The following is a 23,883-nucleotide window of genomic DNA, read 5'->3' as shown; positions in this document are numbered from 1 at the left end:
GGGAGGAGAGGAGGCGACTTACAGACACAGAGTGAGAGGCGGGACGTTACCCTGAGCACCCGGGACAGATCCCCCAAATTGGGACTGTGCTGCTAGATGGTTGAAAGTAATGAATAATGGGGAATCTCCAGCACCGACCTCCACATAGAGAATAATGGAGCCTCCGACACCGACCTCCACCCGCAGAGCCGCACTCCACATAGAGAATAATGGAGCCTCCGGCACCGACCTCCACCCGCAGAGCCGCACTCCACATAGAGAATAATGGAGCCTCCAGCACCGACCTCCACCCGCAGAGTCACACTCCACATAGAGAATAATGGAGCCTCCAGCTCCGACCTCCACCCGCAGAGCCGCACTCCACATAGAGAATAATGGAGCCTCCAGCTCCGACCTCCACCCGCAGAGCCGCACTCCACATAGAGAATAATGGAGCCTCCGGCACCGACCTCCACCCGCAGAGCCGCACTCCACATAGAGAATAATGGAGCCTCCAGCACCGACCTCCACCCGCAGAGCCGCACTCCATATAGAGAATAATGGAGCCTCCAGCACTGACCTCCACCCGCAGAGCCGCACTCCACATAGAGAATAATGGAGCCTCCAGCACCGACCTCCACTCGCAGAGTCACACTCCACATAGAGAATAATGGGGCCTCCAGCACCGACCTCCACCCGCAGAGCCGCACTCCACATAGAGAATAATGGAGCCTCCAGCACCGACCTCCACCCGCAGAGTCACACTCCACATAGAGAATAATGGAGCCTCCAGCTCCGACCTCCACCCGCAGAGCCGCACTCCACATAGAGAATAATGGAGCCTCCAGCTCCGACCTCCACCCGCAGAGCCGCACTCCACATAGAGAATAATGGAGCCTCCGGCACCGACCTCCACCCGCAGAGCCGCACTCCACATAGAGAATAATGGAGCCTCCAGCACCGACCTCCACCCGCAGAGCCGCACTCCATATAGAGAATAATGGAGCCTCCAGCACTGACCTCCACCCGCAGAGCCGCACTCCACATAGAGAATAATGGAGCCTCCAGCACCGACCTCCACCCGCAGAGCCGCACTCCACATAGAGAATAATGGAGCCTCCAGCACTGACCTCCACCCGCAGAGCCGCACTCCACATAGAGAATAATGGAGCCTCCAGCACTGACCTCCACCCGCAGAGCCGCACTCCACATAGAGAATAATGGAGCCTCCAGCTCCGACCTCCACCCGCAGAGCCGCACTCCACATAGAGAATAATGGAGCCTCCGGCACCGACCTCCACCCGCAGAGCCGCACTCCACATAGAGAATAATGGAGCCTCCAGCACTGACCTCCACCCGCAGAGCCGCACTCCATATAGAGAATAATGGAGCCTCCAGCACTGACCTCCACCCGCAGAGCCGCACTCCACATAGAGAATAATGGAGCCTCCAGCACTGACCTCCACCCGCAGAGCCGCACTCCACATAGAGAATAATGGAGCCTCCAGCACTGACCTCCACCCGCAGAGCCGCACTCCACATAGAGAATAATGGAGCCTCCGGCACCTACCTCCACCCGCAGAGCCGCACTCCACATAGAGAATAATGGAGCCTCCAGCACTGACCTCCACCCGCAGAGCCGCACTCCACATAGAGAATAATGGAGCCTCCAGCTCCGACCTCCACCCACAGAGCCGCACTCCACATAGAGAATAATGGAGCCTCCAGCACTGACCTCCACCCGCAGAGCCGCACTCCACATAGAGAATAATGGAGCCTCCAGCACTGACCTCCACCCGCAGAGCCGCACTCCACATAGAGAATAATGGAGCCTCCAGAACCTACCTCCTCCAGCAGAGCCGCACTCCACATACCGTATATGGCTGCTCTGTGCGCACAGGACCTTTGATGACGTCACAGGAGGGGAGGAGTCAGGATCACATGATTGGAGGAAAAGGGGTTGGAATCAGAGAAGATATATTGCTGTTCCCATATGACACATAGATGTTCGCAGTGGATGGGGTGAATGCTGCCCCCATTGTGGTGCCCTGTTTTTGTAGATAATAGGAGCTATTAAAAAGTAAAGTAATTATTTTGGAGCAGGATATTAATGGCTATAAATAAAAATGTCTTCATTTCTGCTGAATAATTGCGGTTGACCTGTAAGTGATACCTCAATATCGATGCTGGGGTAAAGACTAACTACATCGCAACAAAGTGTGACAGGTAGAAGCTGCACTGTTGACTTAGAATCATCCAGCAACTATAGGGGTTAGAATGGTTATAGCAGACTATAAGTCTCCGACATAAACAAGTGCTTCTCACTAAATTAGAATATCATCAAAAAGTTTATTTCAGTTCTTCAATACAAAAAGTGAAACTCATATTATATGGAGTCATTACAGAGTGATCTATTTCACGTGTTTATTTCTGGTAATGTTGATGATTATGGCTTACAGCCAATGAAAAACCTAAAAGTCATTATCTCCATAAATTAGAATACTTTATAACACTATCTTGAAAAATGATTTTAAAATCAGAAATGTTGGCCTCCTGAAATGTATGATCAGTAAATGCACTAAATACTTGGTCAGGGCTCCTTTGGCATCAATTACTGTATCAATGCTGCGTGGCATGGAGGCGATCAGCCTGTGGCACTGCTGAGGGGTTATGGAAGCCCAGGTTGCTTTGATAGCAGCCGTCAGCTCGTCTGCATTGTTGGGTCTGGTGTCTCTCATCTTCCTCTTGACAATACCCCATAGATTCTCTATGGGGTTAAGGTCAGGTGAGTTTTCTGGCCAATCAAGCACAGTGATATTGTTATTTGTAAACCAGGTATTTGTACTTTTGGCAGTGTGGACAGGTGCGAAGTCCTGCTGGAGAATGACATTTTTGTGAACTGAAGAAACGGATCTGTTTTTCTGCCGGATCCGTCTAGCAGGTTTATATCTGTTTCCTGGGGGCTGGCCAATTGGATCTGAGCATGCGCAGACTTAAAAAACCGGAACCCATAGGCTTCCACTATAGCAAAAAAATGGAAGCGCCAAATCCGGCACTGTCTGGTTTTTGGCCGCAAACAAAAAAGTTATTAGAGACGTTTTTTCCAGACGCTGGCATGAAACATTTAGCCGGATCCGGTGAAAACCGGAAAAAACAGAAGGCCATGTGGCATGATCCGGCGCTAATACAATTGAATGAGAGAAAACTGGATCCGGCGGCAGATTTCGCCGGATCCAGTATTTTAACAAATAGTCGGATCCTGCCTGTCGGAAAAATCCTGATGTGTGAAAGTAGCCTTAGTTCACACTGGGCGTTTTTGGTTTTTACTGCTTTCTTTTCTGCAACAAAACCTGAATGCTTGGCAGGAAAGAACTAATGGCAAAAACACAGGTTTTGCTGCATTTTTTGTGGTGTTTTTGATGCGGTGTTTTTTTTCATGTGTTTTTTCCATTCAATTCATTGGGTGAAAAAAACTGAAAAAACACTTAGAGAAGTGACATGCTCTATGTCCAAAAAACCCTGCAAAGCACAGAATACTGATGACAAAAAACCAAGGTGTATATGTGGCGCCCCCAGGAGTATGGCCGCCACAGTGGCTTTGCCTTCCTCCAGGGGAGGGTAATGCCAGGCTTGGAGGCAATGATGGGTCTCTCTCGCAGTCAATCCATACATGCAACACAGTTCCACTCCAGGTCAGCAGGGGGAACTCTGAACCAGGATTCAGGGGAGGGGTGCCCTCTGAGGGCCAAGGGGAAGGAGTGGTTAGTTAGTCTGCGGGGGGTGAAGTGTGCAGACGTGTAGAGAGAAGCTGGAAGTTGAGCTGCGGAAGGCGAGCTCCCTCAGCTTGAGAGCGCAAGAACTGGAGCCTGGTCTCCACGGTTGTACGGATACTAACAGTCCTACAACAGATACCAGAGGAGTAGGAGGCTGTAAATGCCCTACTCCCATCTAAGACTTGAGGCACAACAGCAGCTTGGATAGTGAGCCAGGACTCAAGAGTGAGGAGTCCCCGAGAGAGGCTACAGCTGTCTGCCATGCAAGTAAGGTTCTTGGGAACATCTGACAGGAGGAACTCTAGAGTAACTAAGGACTGGAGTGCTTCACACTACAAGGTGCTAGGAAGGAGACTGCACAGCCCGTCTGTGAGAGAGAATCCCTGAATTGCTTCCAGGCTAGCCTGCTCCGCTACCATCTGTAATCAGGACCCTGAACTGCAGTTATCAAGTAAAGGTACAGAAATTGCACCCCACTGTGTCTTGTCTGCTTCCTACCCTTCCGGCACTGCTACATCCCCGTGCCAACTACATCTACACTGCCCTGGGACTACAGCTTCACCTGTGGGGAGCTTTTACATCTTTGCTGCGCCATACCATCAGTCCCAGTGGATCTGCATGCAGCGTCGGCCTAACATCTCACTTGCCGAACACCACAGGTGGCGTCACGAACTATTCCATTAACTACATTCCCCCATTACTTGGGAGCCCAGGGCCACGGACCGGGTCACTGCTGCTGTGACACATCCCCCTGACACCAGCCTGGTACCCAGTACCCTACAGCCCTGGGAGGGCGAACCAACTTGGCGTCACGAACAGAATCACAGAGCCTGGTACCCCCCGGGTCCTGTGTGCCATAGACTGTGTTTGTGAAAAGACTGTGTGTGAAATTGGCGCTGATTGCCGCCATTGCCGCGCTGCTTGGCGTGCGCGGGAAGAAAGAGGGGCAGGCCTTTGTGGGCGGAGACTACCACAGAGCGCGAAGAAGCGAAATGCCACGCGGGAAGAGAGGACAGAGCGCGAGAAGAGGAGGAGCTGAGGCCTACAGCCCGGAGCGTCGGGCCTGTGAAGCGGCCGCCGGTGAGCTCACACAACCCCCGGCCCTAGCTAATGTTAACTAGGGGGGAAGAGGATGTCCGCGCCAGACTGCAATGCAGTGGCAGGTGCCAGTGCCAACCCCGTGGCACCGCCAGGAGGAGCACCCGCCGCAGCGGTCGCCATTATGCCACTGTCCATGCCCTACATACCGGGAGCGGCCTGGCTACCCCAGTACTCGGGTGAGTCACATACCCTGAGTGAATTTAAAGAGAGACTGTGCAGTTTGTTTAAAGTGTACCCTCTGTCTGAAAGCCAGAAATTGAATATCCTGATTGGACAGCTAACGGGTGCAGCACAGAGAGAAGTGAAAGCCTGGCAGGATACTGATAAAGAGACTGTTGCAAAGATCCTGGCCAAGCTGAAGAGCACCTTTGACACCCGCACTGCAGCAGAAATCAAGATGAGGTTCTTTGGCTGTAAAAAGAAGGCACAGCACAGTATCATTGAAGGACTCCTGTCCAGTACCCACAGAGGACAGTTGCACATCATAATCCTGCAAAACCCTGATCTGGACTTTGCTGAATTTAAGGACAGGGCTATTCGGGTACTGTAGGAATCCGCTGACAGCCGTCCAGCGCCCCCTAGGCGCCTAGTGATCACCTACGATCAGGAAGCCCCATCTTTTCCTTCCATCCCTGTGGAGGCTGATGCACAAACTCTGGACAAAGATCCCACTGAGGAGCTGCGTCTTCAGGTCCAGGAGTTGACCAAAGGAATGGCTGCACTCACCAAAACCATGCAGTCCCTGCAGGTGTCCTCCAAAGACAAGATCCAGCTTGCTTCCAGTCCAGAGGATGTCCCGTGGCTTCGGAGGAGGAGAGCCCCGCCACTTCGAGGAAGGAACAATGATCGCTATGACCAGGACGGACGTCCCATTTGTCGTCGCTGTCACAGGGCAGGTCACCTTGCAAGATATTGTCCTTTAAACGAGCAACCCCTGGGGCAGAGGGCCAACCCCCAGGAGTAGGATCCCCAGGCCCAAGGAACTGGAGAGCCAAGTATGTGGGAGGGAGACCAATCCTTCCTGTGGTGTTTGACGGCATCCCCATGAACGCTTTGCTGGACACTGGCTCCCAGGTGACCACTATGCCGTACATTTTGTATAAGAGGTATTGGGCTGATTCTGAACTCACCCGTGGCCCAACAGATGAACTGACAGTAGTTGCCAGTAATGGACAGTCTTTGCCGCAGATTGGGTGTAAAGAGATTACTGTCAAAGTGGGTCGGGTAGAGCTGAAATCTCAGGGCCTGATAGTTGTTGATATTGATAGACGTGAATGTAATCCCATGATGACTCTTGGTACCAATGTACCGGTAATTGAAAACTGTCTGTCCGAGGTCTTTTTGCAACAGGTGGCTGAGAATGCTGGTTCCGGAGAACAACGAGTCCTGCAGAAGGAGATCCGAGCCCTGATGCATAGGCAACAGGTGGAACTCTCTGGCAGAGAGATTGGCAGTGTCAGAGTGAGTGATGCCTTCTCCATTGCAATACCCCCCAGATGTGAAATGTTGGTTTGGTGTCGGGCAGCTATAGGTCTTAGAGGGAGAGATTACCAGGCATTGGTAGAACCAGTATACTCCGACAGCAGGCCCACTGTCCTGACAGCCAGAGGGGTGGTTGATGTAAAAAAAAGGGAGAGTACCTGTACGCCTTTTGAATTGTGGGGAAGAGGAGGCCACAATACCTCGGTACGCCACAGTTGCCAAGCTGCTCACTGTCAATAACAACTCTTTGCAGGCAGCAGAACCCTTGGTCTCACCCGATCAGGTGGAGGACAATGGCTCTGTGAAGCAGACAGAAGAGTGGTGTCAGCAACTGCAGGTGGGAACTGATTCTACACCTTCATACCAGAAAAATGGGGTTTACAGAGTGACACAAGAGTATGAGCAGGTATTCAGCAAACACTCACTAGATTTTGGGCAGGCAAAAGGGGTTCAACATCATATCCCCACGGGAGACCATCCACCCATAAAGGAGAGATACAGACCTATACCCCCAACACAGTACCAGTGTGCTAAAAGTATGTATAGAGAGATGAAGGAGGCTGGGGTTATCAGAGACAGTTGTAGCCCCTGGGCAGCTCCAAAAGTGTTTGTAAAGAAAAAGGATGGTACCATGAGAATGTGTGTTGATTACAGGAAAATTAACAGCATTACACATAAAGATGCCTACCCATTACCTAGAATTGAAGAGTCCCTAGCTGCACTTAAAACTGCTAATTACTTTTCCTCCTTGGATCTCACCAGTGGGTATTGGTAGCTTCCCGTGGCAGAGGCAGACAAGGAGAAAATGGCATTTACCACTCCAATGGGTCTCTGTGAGTTCAATTACATGCCATTTGGGCTCTGCATTGCTCCAGGAACACTTCAACGGCTGATGGAGTGCTGCCTGGGACACATGAACTTTGAAACGGTCCTGTTGTACCTGAATGATGTCATTGTTTTCTCCAAAACCTATGAGGATCATCTGGAACACCTGGCTGAAGTGTTTGAAGCTTTGTCCAATTTTGGCCTGAAGGTGAAACCCTCCAAGTGTCACCTTCTGAAGCCCAAGGTGCAGTACCTCGGTCATGTGGTCAGCGCAGAAGATGTGGCACCGGATCTTCACAAGGTCACAGTCATCAGGGACTGGCAGAAGCCCAGCAACCTCCATGAAGTATGCCAATTCCTTGGACTGGTAGGCTACTACCGAAGATTCATTAAAGGCTTTACTGAGATAGCCACCCCTATGCAAAACCTTCTGGTGGGGCAGTCCAAGAAGATCAAACAGAAAAATTACACCTTTGAATGGACTGAAGAGTTGGAGAGATCCTTCACCCGGCTGAAGATGGCTCTCACAGGTGACGAAGTTCTGGCCTACCCAGATTATTACAAACCCTTTGTGCTGTACACAGATACCAGCAATGTGGGACTGGGAGCTGTACTGTCGCAAGTACAGAACGGAAAGGAAAGAGTGATCTCCTACGCCAGCAGGAAGTTGCGTCCCACCGAAAGGAACCCTGACAATTACAGTTCTTTCAAGCTGGAGTTCCTTGCCATTGTCTGGGCTGTCACCGAAAGGTTCAAGCATTACCTAGCCTCTGCCAAGTTCACTATCTTCACGGACAACAATCCGTTGACTCACTTGGACACTGCAAAACTAGGTGCACTGGAACAGCGATGGATGGCTCAGCTATCTAATTATGAGTTTACCATCAAGTACCGGGCAGGGCACAAGAATGCCAATGCTGATGCGCTGTCCAGGATGCCTAACCTACCAGATGCAGGAGAAGACCCGGAGACTCTTGAAGAAATAGAGTTGCCTCCCTTCCACCGGCCACTGGCGGCCCAACGTGCTCAAGGAGTGAGAAACAGACAGTCTGGCTTGAAGGAGGTCACCCTGAATCCATTGCTGCATCATGATTGGGCAGAAACGCAAGATAGCGACCCTGCAGTCTGCCTGGTGAAGGAGCTGCTGACATGAGCTGACTCACGTCCAGAGTCGGACGCTCCTGAAGAGACTCAGCAGTTGTGGAAGGAGAGATGCCGGCTGTTCATTTATGAAGGGAAGCTGTGTCGGAGGAGTATCAACGTCCGCACTCATGAGCTGGTCTGGCAGGTGATAGTCCCAAAGAGAGAGGCATCAATGGTCCTGGAAGCATACCACAATGGAGCTGGACACTTCGGATGGAAGAAGTTGGAAGCATTGCTCCAAGAGAGGTTCTACTGGGCAGGTATGAGGAAAGCCATTGAGAGGTGGTGCCGGGAATGTGGACAATGTAACCTGTGCAGAAAGGATCGAGACAGCCAGAGAGCTCCTCTGCAGCCAATCATCACCAAACAGCCCCTTGAGTTGGTAGCCCTGGACCATGTGAAGCTGGTTCCAAGCCGGTCAGGCTACATCTATGCTCTCACCATTGTGGACCACTATTCAAGATTCCTAGTAGTTGTGCCTGTCAAAGATCAGACTGCCAGGACAGCAGCCAGAGCATTCCAGTAGCACTTCTGTAGACCACATGGGTATCCTGAAAGAGTGCTCACAGATCAAGGTCCAGCTTTCGAGGCAGAAGTGTTCCAAGAATTCTGTAACCTGTATGATTATAAGAAGATTCGGACAACACCGTATCACCCACAGACCAATGGCATGTGCAAGAAGATGAACCAGGTGGTGATTGACCTCCTAAAGACTTTGCCCTTGGAGGAGAGGAATCTGTGGCCAGAGAAGTTGCCCGACCTGGTAGACCTTTTCAACCATATTCCGGTGAACTCCACCAACTGTACCCCAGCCTACTTAATGAGAGCAAGACCTGGTAAGCTGCCAATTGACTTGGACATGGGAGTCCTGACACCTGAAGTAACGTCACCAGATGCTGACTGGGACACGGAGAGGCAGCAACAGTACCGGAGGGTTCAAGAATGTGTGGAGAAGAGTCTGGCCCAGGCAAGACAGAAGCAAGAGAAGCTTTACAATCAGAATGCACCTGCCGTTCCTTTGTTGCCGGGAGAGCAAGTCTTGAAGAGAAAGAGAAGATTGCACAAATTGGATGATCAGTGGGAAGCTGAACCTTAAACCATTCTGCCCTCAAATTTTGATAATACTAAGGTATGCCTTGTTAGCAAAGATGGAGGAGGGACCTCAGCAGCGGTATCGAGGGATCATTTGAAGTTATGCCCTGACCAGTTGAAACAAAGAAAAGAAGAACCAGATAACATGCCACCTAGAGTGGAAGAAGAGAAGGTCACCACGGTACTTGGAGAATTCCCTGCGAATTGGACTAAAATAAATAATGCTATAGTAGTGCCGGTACTGATATTCCCCCAAGTGGAAGCACAGGAAGATGTGACTCCAGAGAACCCTGAGGATCAGGAAAATCGAGCAGCAGATGCCACACCAGCAGTGGAGCCAGAGAACCCTCGCCCTGCCAGTGGTGAACCTGTTGTGCCCATGGTGGGCCCAAGAGTTACTAGACAATCTAGAATCCCTGTGCCATGTGGAACCCCCAGTAGTGTATCCAGTACATTACCCACTACATCAGTATTATGCAGATCTACCCGCACCACACAAGGCATACCACCAGTTAGATATCGTATATAAAGTAATGTAAATGTTGAAATTGTGTAAATACGTAACTGTTTTTCAAGTTTTGTGCCTACAGGTAACCTGTAAGAGTTTCCTTTGGAATTTGTTTTATGGACACTGAACCACAGGACTTGTGTGTGGTCAAAAACTTTATTTGTATATAATTTGCCATTTGCCCAGGAATGGACCATGGACATTGATGCTTGGACTTATCATCATAGGACCATTTTTGAGCTCTTGGTCTTTGTACATTTTTTTCACTTTTTCAAATCTTGTACAAATTATTATTGTTCAATTGTTTATATGTCTTTCATGTTTTTGTTCAGCCCAGGAGTGCTGACTTGCACTAGGGGGGAAAGTGGCGCCCCCAGGAGTATGGCCGCCACAGTGGCTTTGCCTTCCTCCAGGGGAGGGTAATGCCCGGCTTGGAGGCAATGATGGGTCTCTCTCGCAGTCAATCCATACATGCAACACAGTTCCACTCCAGGCCAGCAGGGGGAACTCTGAACCAGGATTCAGGGGAGGGGTGCCCTCTGAGGTCCAAGGGGAAGGAGTGGTTAGTTAGTCTGCGGGGGGTGAAGTGTGCAGACGTGTAGAGAGAAGCTGGAGGTTGAGCTGCGGAAGGTGAGCTCCCTCAGCTTGAGAGCGCAAGAACTGGAGCCTGGTCTCCACGGTTGTGCGGATACTAACAGTCCTACAACAGATACCAGAGGAGTAGGAGGCTGTAAATGCCCTACTCCCATCTAAGACTTGAGGCACAACAGCAGCTTGGATAGTGAGCCAGGACTCAAGAGTGAGGAGTCCCCGAGAGAAGCTACAGCTGTCTGCCGTGCAAGTAAGGTTCTTGGGAACATCTGACAGGAGGAACTCTAGAGTAACTAAGGACTGGAGTGCTTCACACTACAAGGTGCTAGGAAGGAGACTGCACAGCCCGTCTGTGAGAGAGAATCCCTGAATTGCTTCCAGGCTAGCCTGCTCCGTTACCATCTGTAATCAGGACCCTGGACTGCAGTTATCAAGTAAAGGTACAGAAATTGCACCCCGCTGTGTCTTGTCTGCTTCCTACCCTTCCGGCACTGCTACATCCCCATGCCAACTACATCTACACTGCCCTGGGACTACAGCTTCACCTGTGGGGAGCTTTTACATCTTTGCTGCGCCATACCATCAGTCCCAGTGGATCTGCATGCAGCATCGGCCTAACATCTCACTTGCCGAACACCACAGGTGGCGTCACAAACTATTCCATTAACTACATTCCCCATTGGGCGCCCAGGGCCACGGACCGGGTCACTGCTGCTGTGACACATCCCCCTGACACCGGCCCGGTACCGAGTACCCCACAGCCCTAGGAGGGCGAACCAACTATGCATAGCTGGTACTGTAAAACATAGCTAAAAAACACAAAAAAAATAAAAAAAAAAAAAACAGCAAAAACGCCTGGTATGAGCTTAATCTTATAAGTATGGCTACTTTCACACTAGCGTTCAGGAGGGCTGCGGATGGCAGCCTACTTCCTCCTTTCTTCCTCTGTGAAGCTCTGCCCACGCTCCGCTTACTACCACAAGAAAGGAGGAAGTAGGCTGCCATCCGCAGCCCTCCTTGACGCAAGTGTGAAACCAGCCTAAATATTTAAAACATAAAGCAGAGAACATAAAGGAACACTAAATATCTAGACTCTGGAAAAACAATCGAAGATCTAGAATTTCACTGACATCTAGTGGATGAGAGGAAACTAACACTCAAGTGTTTCCTATCCTGTATAGAAGTGGCGGTGAACCTATGGCACGCGTGCCAGAGGGGGCACACAGATCCCTCCCGGTGGGCACGTGCGCCATCTCCTCAGGACTAGGAGGGGAAGCGGTGGAGTAGCGAGTCACAGGAGGCAGGAGCCGGTGGCTGTGGCTGTAACTGTGCCTGCTGCTAGAGCAGCACGGTGGCTCAGTGGTTAGCACTGCAGCCTTGCAGTGCTGGAATCCTGGGTTCAAATCCCATCTGTATTTGCATAGGTTTCCTCCAGGTGCTCTGGTTTCCTCCCACATTCCAAAGGCATACTGATAGGGAATTTAGATTGTGAGCCCCATCGGGGACAGCAATGATAAATGTCATGCCGCTGCAATGCAGGTAGGTGCAGGCTTCACTGGATGGCAGTAGAGTGGAAGCAGGTCTGCATCTAAACAGAGCTGGCGTGCAGTGAGGCTATCACAGGTGGCAGCAGAATAGTCAAACAAGCCTGGTCAAATCCTAGACTGTAGTGCAGTACTAAAGGAATAAGCAAACTCATGGTCAGAGACAAACCAGGGGGTCAGTAATGGTCAGGAGCGGATATGCCAAAAGACAAAGGTCAGAATACAAGCTAAGTCAAAACCAGGGAGTCAGTACACTAAAAGCAAACACTGTGTCAAGATGGGAATAGGGGAAAACAGAGACACGGGTGCAGACAGCAAATGCAGCAGGACAAATCAGAGCAATCAGAGTAATCTACAGCAGCACTAGGAAAAAACTATAACTGACATCGCCTGCAGGAAGCAGCGATAAATAGCCAACCTGAACCCAGACAGAGTGTAACAACCCTGCTGGCATCGCTGCATGGCCTCCCATTCCCCACTCACCAACTTGCTCACTGCTTCAGGCCATGCTGTGATTTCTGTATACTGCCAGCTCCATGCTCTGTCCCTTTTGTCTGCTGTGTTCATGTTTCCTGACTGTGTGTATAGGGGGGCAGCACCTGAACTCTCTGCTTCTTATGGAGTCAGCGTGCACCTGGCTAACGTGTCCCTGACCAATTACCTAGAGCCCTCTACTATTTAGGTCTGCCCCACCCACTGGAACATTGCCTGTGCAATGTCTAAACTCAGTTAGTGTTTTGCTGCTGAGTAAGCCAGGCCCTGTTCTGTGGTTCTCCTTCTCTGGAGGCCACACTCCTAGCTTTGTCTTGTGCCTGTCTGTCTGCCCTCCAGGAGGCTGAATATCCTGGTCCTTGAGTCTTTGTCCCTGTACTTTGTCTGAACTCTGTCCTACCCTTGCCTTCTTGTCTTTGGCTTCTTTCCCTGCTGTGTCTTTCCCTGTGTCCTCCCTGTCTGTGCTCTGCACCCTTGCGGCTCTGCCTGCTCTGCACCCTTGTGGCTCCACCTGCTCCGCACCCTTGCGGCCCCACCTGCTCCGCACTCCTGCGGCTCCACCTGCTCCGCACTCCTGCGGCTCCTCCTGCTCAGCACCCTTGCGTCTCCGCCTGCTCTGCACCCTTGTGGCTTTGCCTACTCCGCACTCCTGCGGCTCCGCCTACTCTGCACTCCTGCTTGTATCCATACCTGCGCTTCCCGTGTGAACAGGTCCAAACCTATCCCGTCATATTCCACTCCCTCCTATCAGTACCTGTACCTGCACCTCCTGTGTGAACAGGACCCTACCTGTTCCTCCATATTTCATTCCTTCCGGCCAGTACTCGCTCCTGCTGTGTGAACAGGTCCCTACCTGTTCCTTCGTACACCACACTTGCCTGCCCTGTCTCAAGCCGGGCCTGCCTGCCCTGTGTCTCAAGCCGTGCCAGCCTGCCCTGTGTCTCAAGCCATGCCAGCCTGCCCTGTGTCTTGTCCGTGCCAGCCTGCCCCGTGTCTCAAGCCGTGCCTGCCTGCCAGTGTATTAAGCCGTGCCCGCCTGCCAGTGTATCAAGCCGTGCCTGCTTGCCCTGTGTCTTGGCCAAGCCTGCTTGCCCTGTGTCTTGGCCAAGCCAGCTTTCCCTGTGTCGCCCTGTCTATCGGCCGTGCCTGCCTGGGTACCAGCCATGCCTGCCTGCCTGTCTGTAGCACCTGTCCAAGTGACTTGTCCCTGAGTGGGATCAGCAGTCACAGCCAGACACCACCCTGGAGTGGTACCCGGCAGCTACCTGCCGCACAAGCCTGACCTCACCATCAGAGGCTCCAGCGAAGACCGAGGTAGCTGTCGTAGTCACGCCCCTTCCAGGGTAGTCTGGTTTGTGGCACAGTGGGGCCACAACCCCCCAGCTCGTGCCAATCAGCCAAGGCGTGAGCGTGAGACAGAGGCTGAGAAAGGTTAACTCTTGACATGACCAGACCGGGAAAAAGGGAAAACAGGTCTCAAAACTCGGTTTGGATCATGACAGTAACCTCCTCAAGGGGGGGGCACCAAACCCTCAGGTTTCCCAGGATACTGCGCATGGAATGCCTGAACCAATCAATCTGTCATGATCTCAGTGCGGGTTTGACTCGCACATGTGGGGTTAATGTCTGGAACCAGTGCTGATGACTGGCATTTCTGGGGTTAAAGGTTGTGATCCAGGTGCAGGCTTACCTGCACACCTGGGACCTATTATGGTGGCCTCTCATTGGTTCTGGGGAGGCTTCTTATAGCCTCAGGACGCTCCCATCCCTGTCAGTTATACTCTTGACCTTGGCATAGTGTGGTGACCCCTGAGTGTGTTAGTGCTGTGTTCTGGTTGCTTGATTCTCTATGTATGACTCAGTCTGTTCTCTGGATATCGCTTTGGATTCTGCCTGGTACCTTCTACGTTTGTTTGGTTTTGATCTCTGCTTGGCCCTGATTATCCGTTCTGTCTCATCCCTGGTACTGTACTGATATCTTATGTATGACCTTTGGCTTTGTCTGACCTTCCGTCTGTTTGTCCCTCCTGTACCTCGCTTGCCTGTATGGTGCCTGACCTCTGCTTTGCTTGACTCTGAGTTCTCTTCCTTCTCTGTGTGCAGGATGCTAAGCCCCGCCCCCTTGCAGTCACATGACCATTCACATGACCATAGGTCCTATGCCGGCTTGCTAAATTTCAGCATCCACAGGTCCTGTGCATCAGTACTTTCTGGCTATACCTGACCCCGGTACCCCTACATTGCGGGTGAGTCCCTGCTCAGTGGAGGTTGCACGCCGGCGCTGGCAGGATCCTGACACTCAGGACACGCGCACTGGCTCAGTGAGCAAGTACAGTGCGGTGTTCCTGACACAATCGGCATGAACCGATCATGCCGTGACCCAGGATCGATCCTCAGGACCGGACCATGTGCGAATCCACAATCCGTTCCACCTCAAACTCCATCTGCCCATCCACACAAACCGGAGGTGGAGGGAATGGAGACCTGTGGGAGGAACGGCCCCCATCGAGTGTCTGGGCCGGAACCAAGGGAGCCGTCATCTAGGTTCCGGGGGAAACTTCCCGGGGTGACAGAGTTCGGGGACAGACCGTTGAGAGAGACAGATGGACTAGGGGAGGGGCCAGTATAAAAGGGGCGGGGAGCGCCAGTCACGATGAGTCAGCAGACCGGGACAGAGGCAGCAGGAGACCGTGGAAGCGACTGAGAGCTATAGCGACTTACCAGTGCCAGGAAAGACGCTCACTGAGGACTTCAGAGGGACGTCGCCAAGACGACCATCCTAGACTTGCTGCCCCACTCCAGCTCAGCCTGCGGCCACTGCCGCCTCAGCTCAGCCCGTGGCCACTGCCGCCTCACCACAGCCCGCAGCTGCGGCCTACCCGCGGTCGCCCGCGGCCATTGCCGTCCCGCGGCTGCAGCCTACCCGCGGTCGCCCGCGGCCATTGCTGCCCCCTCTGGCCCGTGGCTGCAGCCTGTTCCCCTCCACCTGCAGCCACCATGCTCTCACCAGTGGCGGCGGCAAGTCCAGTGCTGTCGGTGGCCACCACTGTCTCGCTCCGGTCCACAGCAAGGGCCGAGCCTCTGCTCACCGCGGAGTCCCGGTCGCAGCAGCTAGCTGCACAGGTGGCCTGTCACCCGCCACCCCACATCGCTGCCGCTTGCCCCTGTCCAGGGGCTGCGGCCTACTCATCCAAGGACTCCTCCGGGACCGGAGGTGCCCCAGCGCCACAGGAGCGGCGGAATGCTCGAAGACTACGCCAACTCTTCAGCAGCTGGGCCCAGCGGCTGCTCCGCCGAAGAACCACCATCCAGAACGCCGAGGGACGTCAGTACGGCTAAGTTGACTATATAGTTAAGGACCCGTAGTCGGCCATACCGCAGCCCTATAGTGACCGGCTCTCGCCGGACGTAGTTGTGTTCTCCTCTGTTTGTGTGAACTGTATTGAGCCCCTGCGAGGGCAACCCTTGTTACCCCCTTTGGTTGAACAGGCTGAGACTGAGGAAAGTCCCCTTTAGGCCTATAAACGTTATTATAAAAGCACCAAACCGACTAGCAACTCGTCACTGAATCCTGCGTACCTGCTAGTACCACAGACCCATCAGAGGAAGGTACAAATGGCTTCAGGAGAGACTTATGGAACACATTGGGGATCTGAAGCGACGGAGGTAGACGAAAGAAAAAGGCAACTGGATTGACAACCTCAGTTACCTCATAAGGACCTATAAAGCTGGGACCTAGCTTAGCGGAAGGAACTTTCAGCCGAAAGTATGGTAGACAACCATACTTTATCTCCCACCAGGAATTTGGGTCCTGTAGATTGCCCCTTATCAGCAAACTGTTTATGTTTGCCTTGCGCCTCCCCAATGTTCCTCTGGACTTCGCTCCATATCTCCCTCATCCGCTGAATGGCCAAATAAGCCCCTGGACACACCGAGTCTATCCTGGAAAACTCATCAAAATGAGGGTGAAAGCCATAGTTAGAAAAGAATGGAGAGGTGCCCATGGACAGATTAATACGATTATTAAAGGCAAACTCAGCCACTGGTAACAAAGAGCATCAATCATCCTGCTGGGATGTGTCAAGACACCGCAAAATTTGTTTAAGAGACTGATTGGTCCTCCCCGTCTAAACATTGGTTTCGGGATGATAGGCTGAGGAGAAGGCCAAAGTAATACCTAACCTTTTACAAAAAGCCCTCCAGAATTTGGACACAAATTGTACCGCCCATCTGAAACCACATTCAAAGGCACAACATGCAATCGCACCACGTGCTCAACAAACATCCTAGAAAGAGTTTCAGCATTAGGCAGTCCCACCACAGGTACAAAATGCGCCTGTTTACTGAACCTATCCACCACCACCCAGACCACAGTTTTGCCATTGGAAGGAGGGAGATCAATGAAAATGTCGATGGACAAATGAGTCCAAGGTCTGTCCGGAATTGGCAATGGCACCAATTCCCTGGCCGGCCGGTTATGAGAGCTTTTAGAATGGGCACAAGTATCACAGGAAGACACGAACACGGCGACATCAGAAGCCATAGAGAACCACCAAAACAACCTAGCAATAGCTCTCCGAGTTCCTGAGATTCCAGGATGCCCACTAAGAGCAGAATCGTGGAACTCCTGGAGCACCCTCAACTGGTACTGAACTGGGACAAAGAGCTTGTTGTCAGGCAAAGACGGAGGAGCAAGAGACTGAGCCTCATGAATCTCCCGCTCCAACTCTGGGGACACCTCTGCCACAACCACCCCATACTGAAGCATGGAGGAAGGAGGTTCGGGAGGTGATATCGGATCCAAGCTGCGAGATAAGGCATTCGCCTTGACATTCTTGGAACCAGGCCGAAAGGTGATAGAAAAATTAAAGCGTGAAAAAAAGCAAACACCTCGCCTGTCTGGGAGTCAAACGTTTGGCCGACTCATTATAAAACAGATTCTTGTGGTCCGTAATCACCATGACCCAATGAACAGCCCCCTTCAAAAAGTGCCTCCATTCTTCAAAGGCCAACTTGATAGCTAAAAGTTCCCAATTCCCAATATTGTAATTTCTCTTAGCAGGACAGAACTTTTTCGAGAAGAAGGCACAGAGCCTCAGGTTAGTCAAAGTTGCGGGTCCTTGGGATAACACCACCCCCACCTCCGACACGTCTCCCTCAAAGATGAACAGTTCAGACGGATCAGGCTGGACCAAAACAGGCACAGACATAAAGCATTTCTTTAATAAAGCAAAGGCCTCCACAGCCGGAGCTGACCAGCTTTTGAGATCAGCCTTACGAGTCAGATCAGTGAGGGGCTTGACCACCTGTGAAAACCCCTCAAGGAATTTCCTATAATATTTGGCAAACCCCAGAAAACTTTGAAGACCCTCTAAGTCTCTGGAATGTACCCAATCCACAATGGCCCATACCTTCCCAGGGTCCATACGAAACCCCTTGTCAGACAGAATGAAACCCAGAAAGGACAATTCTTGGACAAATAATGTGCATTTTTCAGGTTTCGCAAAGAGCGAGTTCTCCCCTAATCTCTGGAGACCTGCACATAGGTGATCCATGTGAACTTGTTAGATGAAAACACAAGGATATCATCTAAATGCATCACTATAAAGCACCCAATAAAATCAGAAAATACATGGCTGATAAAATTCTGAAAGACAGCTGGTGCATTAGTGAGACCAAAGGGCATAATCAAATTCTCAAATAACCCTTCAGAAGTGAGAAATGCCATTTTACACTCATCCCCCTCCTGAATACAGATTAGATTATATGTTCCCCGAGGTCCAATTTAGAAAGCATCTGGCCCCCGACAATTGATTGTACAAATCAGGGATGAGCGGAAGGGGATAGGTATTTCTCACTCTGATCTTATTTAATACCTGAAAATGGAGGCACGGGCGCAAACCTTTTTTTTTTACAAAAACGAACCCACTCGCCACCGGAGAGACAGAGGGACGGATGTGGCCTTGATGTAGGCTTTCAGAAATATACTCCTTCATAGCAATTCGCTCCAGGCCAGATAGGTGTACAAACGGGCCATGGGCAAATTAGCACCCGGTGCCAGTCAATAGTGCAGTCAAAAGGGCGGTGTGGTGGTTAGACCTCGGCCTCCTTTTCAGAAAAAACATCCTCAAAATCCTTCAGGTACTCCGGAAAACCTGTGGCGCCCCTGAGGGTTCAAACAAAATAGGAAGCACACTGTAGCGACATAACAGGCAAACATGAAATAAGAAAAATGAATTGCATTACTGCATTAGAAGTATAAAAAATTGAGAAAGTTTAGCTCATAAAATGGCCAATTTATGTGTACCTGTAAACCACAGTAAGGCATTTCTCGTTTTCCAGGACCCTAACCTAATGGCAATCCTCACTTAGACTAAAGTCTTCATCTGAATGGGAACCTATGTAAATCCTCTCCTTAGACTGAAATCTATATCTCTGTGGAGTGGTGGTGACCCTGCTTTGAATAAAAACGCCTGCGGCTAACAGGTGGAGTGCTCAGTCAGAAGGTTAATGAATACAAATTTAAAAAAACTGACCATCACATCCAAGCATAAACAGTGTGAACAGGTGCTTAATCTAGAGTCACCAACTCAAATACCTGAGGGTTCAGTCGCCACAGAGGTACTGCACCTCAAAACAGAGGTGTGGCATTCCGCTCTCAGGTAAGAAGGGGGCACCATACAGAAATCATACACTTACATCTAACACCAGACCTCTCAGGCGCAGGGAGAGACTAGGTAGAGGGTGTGAGTGGAGAAAGCAGCAGGGGGAAGCTGAAGGAAGTGACAGTGAGAGAGTGAGTCAGCAGTTGGTGCTGGGAACTTGAGCTGTGAGGAGCTCATTCCTGGAACCAGCAGACAGAGGAAAGAGATAAAGGAAAGAGAGAAAACAACAGAAAGATAGCTGCAGTGGAAGAGAGGAAGAAGGGGTCCTAAGGGCACGGGTAGTGAGGAATCCACCTGTGGGGCCCGCATCCATGCCGGCCATAGTCGGGTGGAGACAACAGGTCGCAGTAAGGCAATCGCTGAAAAGGCAACCGGATAGGATCAAAGGGACCTAAAGCATGTCACCCGACAAGATTTGGGGCTGCTGGCTTGAGACATTGTGTGAAGACGAAGGGCAGGAGAGGAGGGAGCCAGCGCAGCAAGACGGCCAGGAAAGGAACATCTGAAGGAGGTTCTGACACGGTGTACTCCAAATTACCTGAGAGCTGGCTGGACCACCAACCCAGAGGACACCACACCCCGGCAAGGGATTGTAACATCAGAACTATGAGTAAAACCTGTGAAGACCACACACTGCTGTGTCCTCCAATTTATTTACTGTGTCACTTGCCCTGCAATACAACCACCATCATATCTTATTACAACTGCCTTGGGGTTTAGCTCTACCTGTGGAGAGCAGCAACAAATATGCTGCATCTCCATCAGCCCCAGTGGTCTCCTCAAACAGCGTCGGCTAACATCTCCTATTTGACGAATACCACAGGTGGCGTCATGAAATATCTTTTATAAACTTTATTTCCCCCTTAAATCATCATTTTTCATTGGATGCCCAGGGCCATGGACCGGGTCACTGCTGCCATAACACATCCCCTTAAGAACCGGCCCGTTAGCGAGTATTCCCATGGCCCTGGCGGGGGCTCCATGTCTTCCAGATTAACAGATGACACAAGTACCATAGTAAGGCAGCTTTTAACACAATTAGGACCCCATTTGACAAGGTCCCAAGATTCCCAATCTATCACAGGATTATGTAAATGTAACCAGGGGAACCCCAACACCAGTCCCGCAGGCAGATTGTCCAGAACAAAACATGAAATATATTCCTGATGCAAGGAACCCACTTTAAGGAGAAACTCCACCGAGACAAACTTAATGCCATTCTTAGCCACTGGTTATTTGCCAATGGCAACAATATGAATAGGAGTCTCCAGCCTAACTGTCCCTAACTTACACTTGGTCACCAAGTTAGAGTCAATAAAGTTCATAGATGACCCGCAGGCCACGGAAGCAGAAGTAGGCATGAAGCAACTCCCACAACTAAGTTCCACTTCCAACCATACTTTACAGAATGAGGTAAAAAGTACCTGAGAGTCTGGGTGACCTCCTCAACAATCACCCAGACTCAGCCGTTTGTTAGTTGTCCTTTTTCCAATGCCTGGGATCTCCACAGTAAAAACACAGCTTTCCTTCATGCTGTCATCTCCTCTGCTACTCCTTGAGGTTGGTGGCCCCCACCTCCATAGGTTCAGACGGTGGCAAAACAACAGGATTAGCAGGGAGCAATGTAATCTCTCGCTGTGTAACACCTCTTTCCCGCAGCCTCCAATCCATATGGATAGCCTGAGTCATAGCCTCCTCCAATGAGCTGGGTGGTGGATGGAGAGCCAGAGCATCCTTCAGGTGATCCGACAGTCCTCTCCTGAACTGACATCTCAGCGCAGAGTCATCCCAGGACACCACAGTGGACGACTGACAGAACTCAGAGCTATACCATTCAGCCGAGAGGTTACCCTGAAAGAGACTCATGATTGTGTCCTCTGCCACTCTGACCTGGTCAGGCTCATCAAAAATAAGTCCTAGGGCCTCAAAGAACCTATCCACAGATGTAGGGTCGGTGGTGGGGTGCCGAGCTGGGGGGGGTGATAGGGGGTGGTCCCACTTCTTACCGCGCAGAGATGATAACAGAGACACGATGAGGCAGATTCTGGGTGCAACAGGTCCAAGTTTATTGCTCACCGTCCGACTGACGGTCCTCGCGGTACACCGCGATATCTCTCTCTCTGCCCTCCGTGTCAAGGGCCGCTTCAACACCGTACGTTACACTAGGGACGTATTTATACGTACGTCCCGTCTCACATTGTGACAATCCTGACAGCTCGGTTACTGTGGCCGCCTTAGGCCCGTACACCATCAGCACTTTACTGGTCAGTTTCGTCGTTACACATACGGTGTCTTCCACCCAGAGCCTTGTCTCTGCTGCGGTCCTTTCCTGTCAGGACCACCCCCCTGACATTCTCTCTCCTCAGTCCCCCTGGTCTGTATTCTCCTCAGAGTGCACAGACTGTCGTAGTCCTCCTGTCACTTGAGCTCCCCCTGGGGACTGGAACTTTCTGGAACCCTCCCTCAGTATTTATAACTCCCCCGGTTCCTTGAAACTGTCACTCTAACTGTCACCACGCCCCCCATGACCAACGGTTTCTAAAGCCCTAAGCTGCTGTAAAGTCCTTTGCTCACACTCCACCCTGCCATCTAATGGTCATCCCAAGGTACTGCACGTCCACTACACTTTTCTAGTTGTTTCCCTACTGTAATCACTGTCTCCTACCTACACTGTGCAAACCTATCTTTCTTCACTCTGACTAGTCCGTCCGTCCGTCAGGTCACCTTCCCTACACTCCCCCTTCCTTTGTCCATTGTCGTCCTCGACAATCGTCATCCCTGCCTTCGTCGTTCTGAATCTACACCTACATTCTGTTGTCGGACCAGAAGTTGAGCCAAACCCACTATCTGCGGGGGCCGAACCATACTGGGAGCACTATGCTCTGAGCAGCCTACTGCTACTCACCAGCGCGCACGCCACATGACAACGTCTTTCAAATTGGGCAAGGTACACCCGTATTCTCTCTACGGCGTGTATCTTTCCCCTACTCTCCCCTACTGTTACCTTTCACTATCCGGTACGCCATGATCGAGGCCACTCACCTACCAGATCATTGCCGGCGCCCGCCTTTCCTTCTTCAGGGGTGTCCGTGGTGTCGGGGACCTGACCTAGGACGGCTGTCTTTCTCACATCTTCCCATTCATTTTCCTTCTTTCAATTACATGTCATGGTCGGCGTCCCGGTCTCCCAGACCTCAACTCTTAGATCCCTACCGGATCTCACACTTTCCTTTGGTCCCGCAGACCTTCCCTTACCCGGACCTGTTGCATTTTACTTTGGCATATTATACATCATACAACTTTATAATAGCACAAGTACCCCATTTTTTATAATTTTTTTTTTTCATTTTCTCTTGCTTTTAAAACCAAAATATAACATAACATTGCATTTCCTCTTTCTTCCTCCCCCCCTTCCTTGGACCTGGACACTCCTCCACTTTTCCGTATCCCCGTTCTGTCAGGTAAACATATTTTCGTATATAAAGAACATAGAAAGAAGAAAGAAAGAGAGAGAGAAAATAGTTGCATCAGTTAAACAACAACAAAACTTTTTTCTAAATGCAACTGTCCTTATAATCTGCACAACGGTGCATCGAACTCCTGACAGTCTATACCACTCTCAATGGACAGAGGTGAGGGCTCCACGGGGATACTGAGGGTGTCCATTCAAGTCCTCTTCTTTTACATGACGGCCTCTCCTTGAGTGTGGAGCAGGTTCCACACTTCCTGCTCCCGGGCCTTTTTCTTCCTGATCACCTCCGCTTCCCACACGGAGGGAACAGCACGGGCCCTGGAGTCCGGTGGGCGGGACTCCGCTGAAAAAGACCGCAAGACAGAAACGGCCGAAGATTTCTGCGGCCCAGCAGCCGCTGGGGTCAGGTGGCAAATGGGGAGAACCGGGTCCTCGGGGGCTGGAATCACAGGGCCCGCTAAATCGGTCGCAGCCGACTCCAGCAGCGGCATAACCGCGGCCTCAGGACAGGCCGCATCCACTACTTCCAACGGAGTCGGAGTAACGGCCGATTTCAACAATGCAGCTGCTATTAGCAGGGAAAGCGCAGCAGCATCTTCTTTGGGTGAGCTCTGCACTGGTGACTCCGGGCGGGGTAGTTCGGGGACATGAGCGGGGACCTCGCTCAGCTCTGCATACACCACGGGGCCCGTGGTAACTAGGCCTTCCGGTGCGCAGGGGGCCGCGTGCTGCAGCAGAATGGTGGGGGCCGCTTGCGGAGGCACTGGTAGGGCCGGGGGTACTCTCACCTTCCCCGGCGCTGCGGCCTCCGTTCCATCATCACGCAGTTTCCCCCGCAGCCTCCGTTCCTTGCTCCACTGTCCTGCGGGCCTTCCCTCCGGACTCGGGGGCTCCGCTGAGAAGTCCTCTGCTGGTATTGGTGGCAGCCGTTCTCGCTGACTCCCCTCAGGCTCCGCTCCCCGGCTCAGCATCCCGCTGCCTGCCCGTAAATCTGAAGATGACTTCTGGTGCAGCTCCATCTCCTGCCACCATTGCCACTCTAGGCGGCCAATGCCCCGACACCCGCAGCATCTCATACCGTCCGTTGGGCAGCACTCGAATGGCGTCAGACAGCCGCAGCCAAGTTTTTCTTCTGTGCCACTCCTCCTGCTGGGTGGGGCGTTGGCAGACCTTTCCATCCATCTGCCAGGGTCCAATATATGGAAACGTCGGTCTC

General features: G+C 51.6%; 2 protein-coding genes across 6 annotated transcripts in view; one reads left to right on the top strand and one right to left on the bottom strand.

The window, feature by feature from the left end:
* The window catches only part of LOC141094243 (uncharacterized), a 1,213,871-nt gene that overhangs the window by 171,255 nt on the left and 1,018,733 nt on the right, over nucleotides 1-23,883 (top strand). The gene's annotated exons all lie outside the window — the stretch shown is intronic.
* Nucleotides 1-23,883, bottom strand: part of LOC141094226 (uncharacterized) — a 754,752-nt gene that overhangs the window by 569,785 nt on the left and 161,084 nt on the right. Inside the window, exon 1 of one of the 5 annotated variants that reach the window (XM_073580036.1) lies at nucleotides 1,854-1,889. The exons of the other annotated variants lie outside the window; for them this stretch is intronic. The gene's annotated coding sequence lies outside the window, so the exon portion shown is untranslated. Of the gene's footprint in view, nucleotides 1-1,853; nucleotides 1,890-23,883 lie in introns of those variants that run through there. 5 annotated transcript variants of the gene reach the window in all.

Source organism: Dendrobates tinctorius, unplaced genomic scaffold (genome assembly GCF_039654945.1).
Source record: "Dendrobates tinctorius isolate UK_male_01 unplaced genomic scaffold, ASM3965494v1 ptg000063l, whole genome shotgun sequence".
In the NCBI taxonomy this organism is placed as follows: domain Eukaryota; kingdom Metazoa; phylum Chordata; class Amphibia; order Anura; family Dendrobatidae; genus Dendrobates; species Dendrobates tinctorius.
This window is presented reverse-complemented; position numbering and strand designations above follow the sequence as displayed.